Source organism: Artemia franciscana, unplaced genomic scaffold (genome assembly GCF_032884065.1).
Source record: "Artemia franciscana unplaced genomic scaffold, ASM3288406v1 PGA_scaffold_37, whole genome shotgun sequence".
NCBI lineage: Eukaryota > Metazoa > Arthropoda > Branchiopoda > Anostraca > Artemiidae > Artemia > Artemia franciscana.
In genome coordinates this window covers 781,363-799,108 of record NW_027062675.1, presented here as the reverse complement: position 1 = coordinate 799,108, position 17,746 = coordinate 781,363, and the positions used below count along the sequence as shown (strand labels likewise).

The 17,746-nt window shown below is 30.1% G+C and overlaps 6 non-coding genes and 1 pseudogene across 6 annotated transcripts; all 7 read right to left on the bottom strand.

Annotated features, from left to right (window-relative positions):
• The window catches only part of LOC136041766 (uncharacterized), a 92,385-nt pseudogene that overhangs the window by 22,383 nt on the left and 52,256 nt on the right, over positions 1 to 17,746 (bottom strand).
• Positions 11,536 to 11,613, bottom strand: Trnai-gau (transfer RNA isoleucine (anticodon GAU)). Its single transcript is given in 2 exon segments — positions 11,536 to 11,571; positions 11,577 to 11,613. It is a non-coding gene; the product is annotated as a tRNA-Ile (tRNA).
• Positions 12,462 to 12,539, bottom strand: Trnai-gau (transfer RNA isoleucine (anticodon GAU)). The gene is given in 2 exon segments: positions 12,462 to 12,497; positions 12,503 to 12,539. It is a non-coding gene; the product is annotated as a tRNA-Ile (tRNA).
• On the bottom strand, positions 13,389 to 13,466 carry Trnai-gau (transfer RNA isoleucine (anticodon GAU)). The gene is given in 2 exon segments: positions 13,389 to 13,424; positions 13,430 to 13,466. It is a non-coding gene; the product is annotated as a tRNA-Ile (tRNA).
• Trnai-gau (transfer RNA isoleucine (anticodon GAU)) lies at positions 14,316 to 14,393 on the bottom strand. The gene is given in 2 exon segments: positions 14,316 to 14,351; positions 14,357 to 14,393. It is a non-coding gene; the product is annotated as a tRNA-Ile (tRNA).
• Trnai-gau (transfer RNA isoleucine (anticodon GAU)) lies at positions 16,165 to 16,242 on the bottom strand. Its single transcript is given in 2 exon segments — positions 16,165 to 16,200; positions 16,206 to 16,242. It is a non-coding gene; the product is annotated as a tRNA-Ile (tRNA).
• On the bottom strand, positions 17,092 to 17,169 carry Trnai-gau (transfer RNA isoleucine (anticodon GAU)). Its single transcript is given in 2 exon segments — positions 17,092 to 17,127; positions 17,133 to 17,169. It is a non-coding gene; the product is annotated as a tRNA-Ile (tRNA).

Sequence of the window (17,746 nt, the reverse complement as noted above, 5' to 3'; positions counted from 1 at the left end):
AACTACAATGTTTATTATTACATGAATCCTACTATCTTGAGTAATAAATTTACTTTTGGATATGTTGTGTTTCGACTAGGTTGCGGCCATATCATGAACAATAATGAGACTAAATTTTTCAAAGATTAAACAAAGAAAAATACAATTTTTCTCTGTTGAAATAATAAATGAAACTCCCGAGAACTATGCGTTGAAGTCAGTGAAACATGGCATAATATTCCAGAGAAGGGACTTTTAAAAAGAAACTCGTTGGGCAATAGTTTGTTAAAAGATCATTAACTTTATGGCCAAGCAATGATTTAATTTTTAATAGTATTTATTGTTAACTAAAAAGCATTTGATGTAGCAATTTTTCTAAAGTAAGCCACTAAACAGTTTTTTTACGATTTTTATTACTCCGTTTATTGCGGAGATAGATAAAGAATGAAAGATGTTTTCGATACGAGTAATTTTTTTTCGCTGTTGAAAAAATCAGTCAAACTCCAGAGATCTATGCTTTGAAGTCATGGAAATATGACACAATATTCCAGAGAAGAGAGTTTTTAAAAGATAACTAGTGGGCAATATTTGGTTGAAAGATCATTAATTTTATGGTCAAGCAGTGATTTAATTTGTTATGATGGTTTTTGTTAACAGCAATTTATTTAAAGTAAGCCACTAACCAGTTTTTTTGCGATTTTTAAGAACTCCGTTATTGGCGGAAATACATAAAGAATAAAAGATGTTTTCGATACGAATAATTTGTTTTCTCTGTTGAAATAATCAGTGAAACTCCAGAGATCTATGCTTTGCAGTCAGGAAAATATGGCATAATATTCCAGAGAATGGAGTTTTAAAAAGATAATTAGTGGGCAATATTTTGTTGAAAGATCATTAACTTTATGGTCAAGCAGTGATTTAATTTTAAACGATGTTTATTGTTAACTACAATGTTTATTATTACATGAATCCTGCTATCTTGAGTAATAAATTTACCCTTTGGGATATGTCGTGTGTAGACTAGGTTGCAGCTATCTCAATCAACAATGACGATATATGAGTTAAAATGGCGATATACGCGAATATGGTGAATATGGCGCTATAAAATCGCCATATTTCAATATGGCGATTTGGCGAATGACGATATACGATTACAAAATAATGGTTAACATGGTTATTTATTATAGCCACATAAATTAATTTTCGTGAAGATTTTTCCTCTCAAAGAAGTAATCCACTTGAAACAAGTGAATATTATTATAAATTAAATTTCAAGACGAAAAATTTCATGATAAATTTAAGTTTCACGAACAAAAATCGGCAAGCAACAAGTCCCACGAACAAATTCAGTTTCACAAGGAGAAATATTAATGTACAGCTTTCAAGAAGAGAAAAATCAACATGCAACAAGTTTCACGAAGAAAAACCTCAGAATGCAACATTTTCTATAAACAAAACCGTGTCGCAAAAAATTACTGTGAAAGTTTCACTAAGAGAAAAATCAACGACTCATGAAAAAGAAATAAAAATACAACAAATTTCTCAGCGAAGTAATCCACTTGAAACAAGTGAATATTATTATAAATTCAATTTCAGGTAGAAAAATTTCAAGATAAATTTAAGTTTCACGAACAAAAATCAGCAAGCAATAAGTCCCACGAACAAATTCACAAGGAGAAAAATTAATATATAGGTTTCACGAAGAAAAAAATCAACATGCAATAAGTTTCACGAGTATAAATATCAAGATAAGTTAAGTTTTATGAACAAATATCCATACACAACAAATTCCACGAACTAAACAGGCTCCACAAATAGAAAAATCAATTTACAAGTTTCACGATGAGAAAAAATCAACATGCAACAAGTTTCAATAAAGAAGAAATGAGAACAAAACAAATTTTTAAAGATATAAATCAAGATACATTAAGGTTTTTGAAGAAAAAATCCAAATGCATCAAGTTTCACGAAAATTTAGCTTGCATCATGTTCCACGAAAAAGAATATCATGATAACTAAAGTTTCACGAGAGAATAAATTAACAAACGACAATTTTCACAAAGAAAATGTCAAGATAAATTAAGTTTCATGAACAAAAATCAGCACGCAAAATTTCCAAGAACAAAACCAGTTTCACATGAAGAAAAATAAATGTACAAGTTTTACAAAGAGAAAAATGAGCATGTAGAAAGTTTGACGAAAAAAACATAACAAGTTTCTAGAAAGCACAAAGTAAGATACATTAAGTCGCTCGAAAAAAGAATCCACATAGAACAAGTTTCACGAGCAAAAACAGTACGCATCATGTTTCACGAACAAACACCAACACGCAACAAGTTCAAGATGATAAACATCATGATAAATTAAGTTTCACAAAAGAATAAAACAACATAGAATAAGTTTAACGAGAAAAATATAAAGATAAATTAAGAAAATCAGCAAGCAACACATTTCACGGAAATTTAATCCACATGCAACAAGTTTCACGAACAAAAATCTGCCTATATAATGTTTCACGAAGAAAAAACTGCATACAACAAATTTCACGACGAAAACTATGTTGAAAAATTTAGACATTTATTATAGCCACAAAGATTGTCCCAGAGCAAACCGGTGGTTTTAGCCATTTTATGGTGCAAAAAAACAATTGTAGCTAAAAAAAGCTAAAAAGCAATTGTTTGAAAATTCTGAGATATTCAATTGTCTTAAAATTGTCAAAATAACATACACATACTGAGACACATAGTTGTATATAATAGAACTTCAGCTATAATGGAGAAGGATCTGTGGTTCTTTGTGTAGGCTGGGAGTGAAGTGTGCCTTGAGCGTCGAAAACTGAGTATCTAAATCTTGGTGCGTCTTTTGATGAAATTAGCAAAATTTCAAGCGTCGCAACGTACAACACTTGTTGAAAATATATTGAGATATTTCTTGATCGTTTGGATTAAACGTGGAATTTTGTGTATATAATAGGTCCTTGCGAATTTCCAATTTTGTTCATGTTGCAGTATCGAGTGATTAAATCAATTTACAAGTTTCACGATGAGAAAAATCAACAAGCAACAAGTTTCAATAAAGAAGAAATGAGAACAAAACAAATTTTTAAAGATATAAATCAAGATACATTAAGGTTTTTGAAGAAAAAATCCAAATGTATCAAGTTTCACAAAAATTTAGCTTGCATCATGTTCCACGAAAAAGAATATCATGATAACTAAAGTTTCACGAGAGAATAAATCAACAAACGACAATTTTCATAAAGAAAATGTCAAGATAAATTAAGTTTCATGAACAAAAATCAGCACGCAAAATTTCCAAGAACAAAACCAGTTTCACATGAAGAAAAATAAATGTACAAGTTTTACAAAGAGAAAAATGAGCATGTAGAAAGTTTTACGAAAAAAACATAACAAGTTTCTAGAAAGTGCAAAGTAAGATACATTAAGTCTCTCGAAAAAAGAATCCACATAGAACACGTTTCACGAGCAAAAACAGTACGTATCATGTTTCACGAACAAACACCCACACGCAACAAGTTCAAGAAGATAAACATCATGATAAATTAAGTTTCACAAAAGAATAAAACAACATAGAATAAGTTTAACGAGAAAAATATAAAGATAAATTAAGAAAATCAGCAAGCAACACATTTCACGGAAATTTAATCCACATGCAACAAGTTTCACGAACAAAAATCTGCCTATATAATGTTTCACGAAGAAAAAACTGCATACAACAAATTTCACGACGAAAACTATGTTGAAAAATTTAGACATTTATTATAGCCACAAAGATTGTCCCAGAGCAAAGCGGTGGTTTTAGCCATTTTATGGTGCAAAAAAACAATTGTAGCTAAAAAAAGCTAAAAAGCAATTGTTTGAAATTTTTGAGGTATTCAATTGTCTTAAAATTGTCAAAATAACATACACATACTGAGACACATAGTTGTATATAATAGAACTTCAGCTATAATGGAGAAGGGTCTGTGGTTCTTTGTGTAGGCTGGGAGTGAAGTTTGCCTTGAGCGTCGAAAACTGAGTATCTAAATCTTAGTGGGTCTTTTGATGAAATTAGCAAAATTTTCAAGTGTCGCAACGTACAACACTTGTTGAAAATATATTGAGATATTTCTTGATAGTTTGGATTAAACGTGCAATTTTGTGTATATAATAGGTCCTTGCGAATTTCCAATTTTGTTCATGTTGCAGTATCGAGTAATTAAATCAATTTACAAGTTTCACGATGAGAAAAATCAACATGCAACAAGTTTCAATAAAGAAGAAATGAGAACAAAACAAATTTTTAAAGATATAAATCAAGATACATTAAGGTTTTTGAAAAAAAAATTCAAATGCATCAAGTTTCACGAAAATTTAGCTTGCATCATGTTCCACGAAAAAGAATATCATGATAACTAAAGCTTCACGAGAGAATAAATCAACAAACGACAATTTTCACAAAGAAAATGTCAAGATAAATTAAGTTTCATGAACAAAAATCAGCACGCAAAATTTCCAAGAACAAAACCAGTTTCACGTGAAGAAAAATAAATGTACAAGTTTTACAAAGAGAAAAATGAGCATGTAGAAAGTTTGACGAAAAAAACATAACAAGTTTCTAGAAAGTACAAAGTAAGATACATTAAGTCTCCCGAAAAAACAATCCCCATAGAACAAGTTTCACGAGCAAAAACAGTACGCATCATGTTTCACGAACAAACACCAACACGCAACAAGTTCAAGAAGATAAACATCATGATAAATTAAGTTTCACAAAAGAATAAAACAACATAGAATAAGTTTAACGAGAAAAATATAAAGATAAATTAAGAAAATCAGCAAGCAACACATTTCACGGAAATTTAATCCACATGCAACAAGTTTCACGAACAAAAATCTGCCTATATAATGTTTCACGAAGAAAAAACTACATACAACAAATTTCACGAGGAAAACTATGTTGAAAAATTTAGACATTTATTATAGCCACAAAGATTGTCCCAGAGCAAAGCGGTGGTTTTAGCCATTTTATGGTGCAAAAAAACAATTGTAGCTAAAAACAAAGCTAAAAAGCAATTGTTTGAAAATTCTGAGGTATTCAATTGTCTTAAAATTGTCAAAATAACATACACATACTGAGACACATAGTTGTATATAATAGAACTTCAGCTATAATGGAGAAGAGTCTGTGGTTCTTTGTGTAGGCTGGGAGTGAAGTGTGCCTTGAGCGTCGAAAACTGAGTATCTAAATCTTGGTGGGTCTTTTGATGAAATTAGCAAAATTTTCAAGCGTCGCAACGTACAACACTTGTTGAAAATATATTGAGATATTTCTTGATCGTTTGGATTAAACAAAGTTCTATAATAAAACATTTGTTTATATAACAAAGTTATATTTGTTTATATAACAAAGTTGTATATAATAAAAATATTTCTTGATCGTTTGGATTAAACGTTTATTATAGACATTTATTATAGCCACAAAGATTGTCCCAGAGCAAAGCGGTGGTTTTAGCCATTTTATGGTGCAAAAAAACAATTGTAGCTAAAAAAAGGCTAAAAAGCAATTGTTTGAAAATTCTGAGGTATTCAATTGTCTTAAAATTGTCAAAATAACATACACATACTGAGACGCATAGTTGTATATAATAGAACTTCAGCTATAATGGAGAAGGGTCTGTGGTTCTTTGTGTAGGCTGGGAGTGAAGTGTGCCTTGAGCGTCGAAAACTGAGTATCTAAATCTTGGTCGGTCTTTTGATGAAATTAGCAAAATTTTCAAGCGTCGCAACGTACAACACTTGTTGAAAATATATTGAGATATTTCTTGATCGTTTGGATTAAACGTGCAATTTTGTGTATATAATAGGTCCTTGCGAATTTCCAATTTTCTAGAAACTTGTTATGTTTTTTTCGTCAAACTTTCTACATGCTCATTTTTCTCTTTGTAAAACTTGAACATTTATTTTTCTTCACGTGAAACTGGTTTTGTTCTTGGAAATTTTGCGTGCTGATTTTTGTTCATGAAACTTAATTTATCTTGACATTTTCTTTGTGAAAATTGTCGTTTGTTGATTTATTCTCTCGTGAAACTTTAGTTATCATGATATTCCTTTTCGTGGAACATGATGCGAGCTAAATTTTCGTGAAACTTGATGCATTTGGATTTTTTCTTCAAAAACCTTAATGTATCTTGATTTATATCTTTAAAAATTTGTTTTGTTCTAATTTCTTCTTTATTAAAACTTGTTGCATGTTGATTCTTCTCATCGTGAAACTTGTAAATTGATTTTTCTATTTGTGGAGCCTGTTTAGTTCGTGGAATTTGTTGTGTATGGATATTTGTTCATAAAACTTAACTTATCTTGATATTTATGCTCGTGAAACTTATTGCATGTTGATTTTTCTCTTCGTGAAACCTGTACATTAATTTTTCTCCTTGTGAATATGTTCGTGGGACTTATTGCTTGCTGATTTTTGTTCGTGAAACTTAAATTTATGTTGAAATTTTTCTACTTGAAATTGAAATTATAATAATATTCACTTGTTTCAAGTAAATTACTTCGCTGAGAAATTTGTTGTATTTTTATTTCTTTTTCATGAGTCGCTGATTTTTCTCTTAGTGAAACTTTCACAGTAATTTTTTGCCACACGGTTTTGTTTATGGAAAATGTTGCATTCTGAGGTTTTTCTTCGTGAAACTTGTTGCATGTTGATTTTTCTCTTCTTGAAACCTGTACATTAATTTTTCTCCTTGTGAAACTGAATTTGTTCGTGGGACTTGTTGCTTGCTGATTTTTGTTCGTGAGACTTAAATTTATCATGAAATTTTTCTTCTTGAAATTTAATTTATAATAATATTCACTTGTTTCAAGTGGATTACTTCTTTGAGAGGAAAAATCTTCACGAAAATTAATTTATGTGGCTATAATAAATAACCATGTTAACCATTATTTTGTAATCGTATATCGTCATTCGCCATATCGCCATATTGAAATATGGCGATTTTATAGCGCCATATTCACCATATTCGCGTATATCGCCATTTTAACTCATATATCGTCATTGTTGATGAGATAGCTGCAACCTAGTCAACACACGACATATCCCAAAGGGTAAATTTATTACTCAAGATAGCAGGATTCATGTAATAATAAACATTGTAGTTAACAATAAACCTCGTTTAAAATTAAATCACTGCTTGAGCATAAAGTTAATGATCTTTCAACAAAATATTGCCCACTAATTATCTTTTTAAAACTCCATTCTCTGGAATATTTTGCCATATTTTCCTGACTGCAAAGCATAGATCTCTGGAGTTTCACTGATTTTAACAGAGAAAACAAATTATTCGTATCGAAAACATCTTTTATTCTTTATGTATTTCCGCCAATAACGGAGTTCTGAAAAATCGCAAAAAAAACTGGTTAGTGGCTTACTTTAAATAAATTGCTACATCAAATGCTTTTTAGTTAAAAATAGATACTATTGAAAATTAAATCACTGTTTGGCCATAAGGCTATTGAACTTTTAACAAACCATTCCCCAACGAGTGTATTTTTAAAAGTCCCTTCTCTGGAATATTTATGCCATGTTTCCCTGACTTCAATGCATAGTTTTCTGGAGTTTCACGTATTATTTCAACAGAGAAAACTTGTATTTCTCGTTGTTTCATCTTCGAAAAATTGAGTCTCATCATTTTTGATGAGATAGCTTCAACCTAGTCAAAACACAACATATCCCAAAGTAAATTTATTACTCAAGATAGCAGGATTCATTTAATAATAAACATTGTAGTTAACAAAAACCATCATAACAAATTAAATCACTGCTTGACAATAAAATTAATGATCTTTCAACAAAATATTGCCCACTAATTATCTTTTAAAAACTCTCTTCTCTGGAATATTATGTCATATTTCCATGACTTCAAAGCATAGATCTCTGGAGTTTGACTGATTATTTCAACAGCGAAAAAAAAATTACTCGTATCGAAAACATCTTTCATTCTTCATCTATCTCCGCAAATAACGGAGTAATAAAAATCGTAAAAAAACTGTTTAGTGGCTTACTTTAAAAAATTGCTACATCAAATGCTTTTTAGTTAACAATAAATACTATTAAAAATTAAATCATTGCTTGGCCATAAAGTTAATGATCTTTTAACAAACTATTGCCCAACGAGTTTCTTTTTAAAAGTCCCTTCCCTGGAATATTATGCCATGTTTCACTGACTTCAACGCATAGTTCTCGGGAGTTTCATTTATTATTTCAACAGAGAAAAATTGTATTTTTCTTTGTTTAATCTTTGAAAAATTTAGTCTCATTATTGTTCATGATATAGGCGCAACCTAGTCGAAACACAACATATCCAAAAGTAAATTTATTACTCAAGATAGTAGGATTCATGTAATAATAAACATTGTAGTAAACAATTTAAATAATTAAATTAAATCACTGCTTGACCATAAAGTTAATGATCTTTCAAAAAAATATTGCCCACTAATTATCTTTTTAAAACTCCCTTGTTTGGAATATTATGAAAAATTCCCTGACTCCAAACCATAGATCTCTAGAGTTTCACTGATTATTTTAACAGCAAAAAAAAAAATTAATTTTCCTGTGTTTAAATATTTTTGAAAAATTCAGTCTCATCATTGTTGGTCAGATAGCAATAATCTGGTCAAAAAACAGCATCCCAAAGTAAATTTATTACTCAAAATAGAAGGTGTCATGTAATAATTATAAATAGAGGTTTTTTTTAATATTCAAAATATTTAAAAAATTGCCAGTGGCAGGATTCGAACCTGCGACCTCCCGCATATATCATCATACGGATGCACATACCGCTTTGCTACACTGGCTTAGTAATAAAACTCAATTATAAAGTACTTGATGATATAGTTTCGCTTTGACGTCAGGCTTTTTAAAAATCTTAAACATTTGTTTTAAGGATAACTTTTTATTTCTGATCCTGAGGAAAGTAATAATTACCATTCCTTAAAAAATAGATACAAAGATGTAGTTGATGTTTCAACAAAATATTACCCACTAATTATCAAATGCTTTTTAGTTTAAAATAGATACTATTGAAAATTAAATCACTGCTTGGCCATAAGGTTATTGAACTTTTAACAAACCATTCCCCAACGAGTGTCTTTTTAAAAGTCCCTTCTCTGGAATATTTATGCCATGTTTCCCTGACTTCAATGCATAGTTTTCTGGAGTTTCACGTATTATTTCAACAGAGAAAACTTGTATTTCTCGTGATTTCATCTTCGAAAAATTGAGTCTCATCATTTTTGATGAGATAGCTTCAACCTAGTCAAAACAAAACATATCCCAAAGTAAATTTATTACTCAAGATAGCAGGATTCATGTAATAATAAACATTGTAGTTAACAAAAACCATCATAACAAATTAAATCACTGCTTGACCATAAAAACTCCCTTGTTTGGAATATTATGCAAAATTCCCTGACTCCAAACCATAGATCTCTAGAGTTTCACTGATTATTTTAACAGCAAAAAAAAAATTAATTTTCCTGTGTTTAAATATTTTTGAAAAATTCAGTCTCATCATTGTTGGTCAGATAGCAATAATCTGGTCAAAAAACAGCATCCCAAAGTAAATTTATTACTCAAAATAGAAGGTGTCATGTAATAATTATAAATAGAGGTTTTTTTTAATTTTCAAAATATTTAAAAAATTGCCAGTGGCAGGATTCGAACCTGCAACCTCCCGCATATATCATCATACGGATGCACATACCGCTGTGCTACACTGGCTTAGTAATAAAACTCAATTATAAAGTACTTGATGATATAGTTTCGCTTTGACGTCAGGCTTTTTAAAAATCTTAAACATTTGTTTTAAGGATAACTTTTTATTTCTGATCCTGAGGAAAGTAATAATTACCATTCCTTAAAAAATAGATACAAAGATGTAGTTGATGTTTCAACAAAATTTTACCCACTAATTATCAAATGCTTTTTAGTTAAAAATAGATACTATTGAAAATTAAATCACTGCTTGGCCATAAGGTTATTGAACTTTTAACAAACCATTCCCCAACGAGTGTCTTTTTAAAAGTCCCTTCTCTGGAATATTTATGCCATGTTTCCCTGACTTCAATGCATAGTTTTCTGGAGTTTCACGTATTATTTCAACAGAGAAAACTTGTATTTCTCGTTGTTTCATTTTCGAAAAATTGAGTCTCATCATTTTTGATGAGATAGCTTCAACCTAGTCAAAACACAACATATCCCAAAGTAAATTTATTACTCAAGATAGCAGGATTCATGTAATAATAAACATTGTAGTTAACAAAAACCATCATAACAAATTAAATCACTGCTTGACCATAAAAACTCCCTTGTTTGGAATATTATGCAAAATTCCCTGACTCCAAACCATAGATCTCTAGAGTTTCACTGATTATTTTAACAGCAAAAAAAAATTAATTTTCCTGTGTTTAAATATTTTTGAAAAATTCAGTCTCATCATTGTTGGTCAGATAGCAATAATCTGGTCAAAAAACAGCATCCCAAAGTAAATTTATTACTCAAAATAGAAGGTATAATGTAATACTTATAAATAGAGGTTTTTTATTTTATTCAAAATATTTTAAAATTGCCTGTGCCAGGATTCGAACCTGCGACCTCCCGCATATATCATCATACGGATGCACATACCGCTGTGCTACACTGGCTTAGTAATAAAACTCAATTATTAAGTACTTGATGATATAGTTTCGCTTTAACGTCAGGCTTTTTAAAAATCTTAAACATTTGTTTTAAGGATAACTTTTTATTTCTGATCCTGAGGAAAGTAATAATTACCATTCCTTAAAAAATAGATACAAAGATGTAGTTGATGTTTCAACAAAATATTACCCACTAATTATCAAATGCTTTTTAGTTAAAAATAGATACTATTGAAAATTAAATCACTGCTTGGCCATAAGGTTATTGAACTTTTAACAAACCATTCCCCAACGAGTGTCTTTTTAAAAGTCCCTTCTCTGGAATATTTATGCCATGTTTCCCTGACTTCAATGCATAGTTTTCTGGAGTTTCACGTATTATTTCAACAGAGAAAACTTGTATTTCTCGTTGTTTCATCTTCGAAAAATTGAGTCTCATCATTTTTGATGAGATAGCTTCAACCTAGTCAAAACACAACATATCCCAAAGTAAATTTATTACTCAAGATAGCAGGATTCATGTAATAATAAACATTGTAGTTAACAAAAACCATCATAACAAATTAAATCACTGCTTGACCATAAAAACTCCCTTGTTTGGAATATTATGCAAAATTCCCTGACTCCAAACCATAGATCTCTAGAGTTTCCCTGATTATTTTAACAGCAAAAAAAAAATTAATTTTCCTGTGTTTAGATATTTTTGAAAAATTCAGTCTCATCATTGTTGGTCAGATAGCAATAATCTGGTCAAAAAACATCATCCCAAAGTAAATTTATTACTCAAAATAGAAGGTGTCATGTAATAATTATAAATAGAGGTTTTTTTTAATATTCAAAATATTTCAAAAATTGCCAGTGGCAGGATTCGAACCTGCGACCTCCCGCATATATCATCATACGGATGCACATACCGCTGTGCTACACTGGCTTAGTAATAAAACTCAATTATAAAGTACTTGATGATATAGTTTCGCTTTGACGTCAGGCTTTTTAAAAATCTTAAACATTTGTTTTAAGGATAACTTTTTATTTCTGATCCTGAGGAAAGTAATAATTACCATTCCTTAAAAAATAGATACAAAGATGTAGTTGATGTTTCAACAAAATATTACCCACTAATTATCAAATGCTTTTTAGTTAAAAATAGATACTATTGAAAATTAAATCACTGCTTGGCCATAAGGTTATTGAACTTTTAACAAACCATTCCCCAACGAGTGTCTTTTTAAAAGTCCCTTCTCTGGAATATTTATGCCATGTTTCCCTGACTTCAATGCATAGTTTTCTGGAGTTTCACGTATTATTTCAACAGAGAAAACTTGTATTTCTCGTTGTTTCATCTTCGAAAAATTGAGTCTCATCATTTTTGATGAGATAGCTTCAACCTAGTCAAAACACAACATATCCCAAAGTAAATTTATTACTCAAGATAGCAGGATTCATGTAATAATAAACATTGTAGTTAACAAAAAATATCATAACAAATTAAATCACTGCTTGACCATAAAAACTCCCTTGTTTGGAATATTATGCAAAATTCCCTGACTCCAAACCATAGATCTCTAGAGTTTCACTGATTATTTTAACAGCAAAAAAAAAAATTAATTTTCCTGTGTTTAAATATTTTTGAAAAATTCAGTCTCATCATTGTTGGTCAGATAGCAATAATCTGGTCAAAAAACAGCATCCCAAAGTAAATTTATTACTCAAAATAGAAGGTGTCATGTAATAATTATAAATAGAGGTTTTTTTTAATATTCAAAATATTTAAAGAATTGCCAGTGGCAGGATTCGAACCTGCGACCTCCCGCATATATCATCATACGGATGCACATACCGCTGTGCTACACTGGCTTAGTAATAAAACTCAATTATAAAGTACTTGATGATATAGTTTCGCTTTGACGTCAGGCTTTTTAAAAATCTTAAACATTTGTTTTAAGGATAACTTTTTATTTCTGATCCTGAGGAAAGTAATAATTACCATTCCTTAAAAAATAGATACAAAGATGTAGTTGATGTTTCAACAAAATATTACCCACTAATTATCAAATGCTTTTTAGTTAAAAATAGATACTATTGAAAATTAAATCACTGCTTGGCCATAAGGTTATTGAACTTTTAACAAACCATTCCCCAACGAGTGTCTTTTTAAAAGTCCCTTCTCTGGAATATTTATGCCATGTTTCCCTGACTTCAATGCATAGTTTTCTGGAGTTTCACGTATTATTTCAACAGAGAAAACTTGTATTTCTCGTTGTTTCATCTTCGAAAAATTGAGTCTCATCATTTTTGATGAGTTAGCTTCAACCTAGTCAAAACACAACATATCCCAAAGTAAATTTATTACTCAAGATAGCAGGATTCATGTAATAATAAACATTGTAGTTAACAAAAACCATCATAACAAATTAAATCACTGCTTGACCATAAAAACTCCCTTGTTTGGAATATTATGCAAAATTCCCTGACTCCAAACCATAGATCTCTAGAGTTTCCCTGATTATTTTAACAGCAAAAAAAAAAAATTAATTTTCCTGTGTTTAAATATTTTTGAAAAATTCAGTCTCATCATTGTTGGTCAGATAGCAATAATCTGGTCAAAAAACATCATCCCAAAGTAAACTTATTACTCAAAATAGAAGGTGTCATGTAATAATTATAAATAGAGGTTTTTTTTAATATTCAAAATATTTCAAAAATTGCCAGTGGCAGGATTCGAACCTGCGACCTCCCGCATATATCATCATACGGATGCACATACCGCTGTGCTACACTGGCTTAGTAATAAAACTCAATTATAAAGTACTTGATGATATAGTTTCGCTTTGACGTCAGGCTTTTTAAAAATCTTAAACATTTGTTTTAAGGATAACTTTTTATTTCTGATCCTGAGGAAAGTAATAATTACCATTCCTTAAAAAATAGATACAAAGATGTAGTTGATGTTTCAACAAAATATTACCCACTAATTATCAAATGCTTTTTAGTTAAAAATAGATACTATTGAAAATTAAATCACTGCTTGGCCATAAGGTTATTGAACTTTTAACAAACCATTCCCCAACGAGTGTCTTTTTAAAAGTCCCTTCTCTGGAATATTTATGCCATGTTTCCCTGACTTCAATGCATAGTTTTCTGGAGTTTCACGTATTATTTCAACAGAGAAAACTTGTATTTCTCGTTGTTTCATCTTCGAAAAATTGAGTCTCATCATTTTTGATGAGATAGCTTCAACCTAGTCAAAACACAACATATCCCAAAGTAAATTTATTACTCAAGATAGCAGGATTCATGTAATAATAAACATTGTAGTTAACAAAAACCATCATAACAAATTAAATCACTGCTTGACCATAAAAACTCCCTTGTTTGGAATATTATGCAAAATTCCCTGACTCCAAACCATAGATCTCTAGAGTTTCACTGATTATTTTAACAGCAAAAAAAAAAAATTAATTTTCCTGTGTTTAAATATTTTTGAAAAATTCAGTCTCATCATTGTTGGTCAGATAGCAATAATCTGGTCAAAAAACAGCATCCCAAAGTAAATTTATTACTCAAAATAGAAGGTGTCATGTAATAATTATAAATAGAGGTTTTTTTTAATATTCCAAATATTTAAAGAATTGCCAGTGGCAGGATTCGAACCTGCGACCTCCCGCATATATCATCATACGGATGCACATACCGCTGTGCTACACTGGCTTAGTAATAAAACTCAATTATAAAGTACTTGATGATATAGTTTCGCTTTGACGTCAGGTTTTTTAAAAATCTTAAACATTTGTTTTAAGGATAACTTTTTATTTCTGATCCTGAGGAAAGTAATAATTACCATTCCTTAAAAAATAGATACAAAGATGTAGTTGATGTTTCAACAAAATATTACCCACTAATTATCAAATGCTTTTTAGTTAAAAATAGATACTATTGAAAATTAAATCACTGCTTGGCCATAAGGTTATTGAACTTTTAACAAACCATTCCCCAACGAGTGTCTTTTTAAAAGTCCCTTCTCTGGAATATTTATGCCATGTTTCCCTGACTTCAATGCATAGTTTTCTGGAGTTTCACGTATTATTTCAACAGAGAAAACTTGTATTTCTCGTTGTTTCATCTTCGAAAAATTGAGTGTCATCATTTTTGATGAGATAGCTTCAACCTAGTCAAAACACAACATATCCCAAAGTAAATTTATTACTCAAGATAGCAGGATTCATGTAATAATAAACATTGTAGTTAACAAAAACCATCATAACAAATTAAATCACTGCTTGACCATAAAAACTCCCTTGTTTGGAATATTATGCAAAATTCCCTGACTCCAAACCATAGATCTCTAGAGTTTCCCTGATTATTTTAACAGCAAAAAAAAAAATTAATTTTCCTGTGTTTAAATATTTTTGAAAAATTCAGTCTCATCATTGTTGGTCAGATAGCAATAATCTGGTCAAAAAACATCATCCCAAAGTAAATTTATTACTCAAAATAGAAGGTGTCATGTAATAATTATAAATAGAGGTTTTTTTTAATATTCAGAATATTTAAAGAATTGCCAGTGTCAGGATTCGAACCTGCGACCTCCCGCATATATCATCATACGGATGCACATACCGCTGTGCTACACTGGCTTAGTAATAAAACTCAATTATAAAGTACTTGATGATATAGTTTCGCTTTGACGTCAGGCTTTTTAAAAATCTTAAACATTTGTTTTAAGGATAACTTTTTATTTCTGATCCTGAGGAAAGTAATAATTACCATTCCTTAAAAAATAGATACAAAGATGTAGTTGATGTTTCAACAAAATATTACCCACTAATTATCAAATGCTTTTTAGTTAAAAATAGATACTATTGAAAATTAAATCACTGCTTGGCCATAAGGCTATTGAACTTTTAACAAACCATTCCCCAACGAGTGTCTTTTTAAAAGTCCCTTCTCTGGAATATTTATGCCATGTTTCCCTGACTTCAATGCATAGTTTTCTGGAGTTTCACGTATTATTTCAATAGAGAAAACTTGTATTTCTCGTTGTTTCATCTTCGAAAAATTGAGTCTCATCATTTTTGATGAGATAGCTTCAACCTAGTCAAAACACAACATATCCCAAAGTAAATTTATTACACAAGATAGCAGGATTCATGTAATAATAAACATTGTAGTTAACAAAAACCATCATAACAAATTAAATCACTGCTTGACCATAAAAACTCCCTTGTTTGGAATATTATGCAAAATTCCCTGACTCCAAACCATAGATCTCTAGAGTGTCACTGATTATCTTAACAGCAAAAAAAAATTAATTTTCCTGTGTTTAAATATTTTTGAAAAATTCAGTCTCATCATTGTTGGTCAGATAGCAATAATCTGGTCAAAAAACAGCATCCCAAAGTAAATTTATTACTCAAAATAGAAGGTGTCATGTAATAATTATAAATAGAGGTTTTTTTAATATTCAAAATATTTAAAGAATTGCCAGTGGCAGGATTCGAACCTGCGACCTCCCGCATATATCATCATACGGATGCACATACCGCTGTGCTACACTGGCTTAGTAATAAAACTCAATTATAAAGTACTTGATGATATAGTTTCGCTTTGACGTCAGGCTTTTTAAAAATCTTAAACATTTGTTTTAAGGATAACTTTTTATTTCTGATCCTGAGGAAAGTAATAATTACCATTCCCTAAAAAATAGATACAAAGATGTAGTTGATGTTTCAACAAAATATTACCCACTAATTACCAAATGCTTTTTAGTTAAAATTAGATACTATTGAAAATTAAATCACTGCTTGGCCATAAGGTTATTGAACTTTTAACAAACCATTCCCCAACGAGTGTCTTTTTAAAAGTCCCTTCTCTGGAATATTTATGCCATGTTTCCCTGACTTCAATGCATAGTTTTCTGGAGTTTCACGTATTATTTCAACAGAGAAAACTTGTATTTCTCGTTGTTTCATCTTCGAAAAATTGAGTCTCATCATTTTTGATGAGATAGCTTCAACCTAGTCAAAACACAACATATCCCAAAGTAAATTTATTACTCAAGATAGCAGGATTCATGTAATAATAAACATTGTAGTTAACAAAAACCATCATAACAAATTAAATCACTGCTTGACCATAAAAACTCCCTTGTTTGGAATATTATGCAAAATTCCCTGACTCCAAACCATAGATCTCTAGAGTTTCACTGATTATTTTAACAGCAAAAAAAAAAAATTAATTTTCCTGTGTTTAAATATCTTTGAAAAATTCAGTCTCATCATTGTTGGTCAGATAGCAATAATCTGGTCAAAAAACAGCATCCCAAAGTAAATTTATTACTCAAAATAGAAGGTGTCATGTAATAATTATAAATAGAGGTTTTTTTTAATATTCAAAATATTTAAAGAATTGCCAGTGGCAGGATTCGAACCTGCGACCTCCCGCATATATCATCATACGGATGCACATACCGCTGTGCTACACTGGCTTAGTAATAAAACTCAATTATAAAGTACTTGATGATATAGTTTCGCTTTGACGTCAGGCTTTTTAAAAATCTTAAACATTTGTTTTAAGGATAACTTTTTATTTCTGATCCTGAGGAAAGTAATAATTACCATTCCTTAAAAAATAGATACAAAGATGTAGTTGATGTTTCAACAAAATATTACCCACTAATTATCAAATGCTTTTTAGTTAAAAATAGATACTATTGAAAATTAAATCACTGCTTGGCCATAAGGTTATTGAACTTTTAACAAACCATTCCCCAACGAGTGTCTTTTTAAAAGTCCCTTCTCTGGAATATTTATGCCATGTTTCCCTGACTTCAATGTATAGTTTTCTGGAGTTTCACGTATTATTTCAACAGAAAAAACTTGTATTTCTCGTTGTTTCATCTTCGAAAAATTGAGTCTCATCATTTTTGATGAGATAGCTTCAACCTAGTCAAAACACAACATATCCCAAAGTAAATTTATTACTCAAGATAGCAGGATTCATGTAATAATAAACATTGTAGTTAACAAAAACCATCATAACAAATTAAATCACTGCTTGACCAT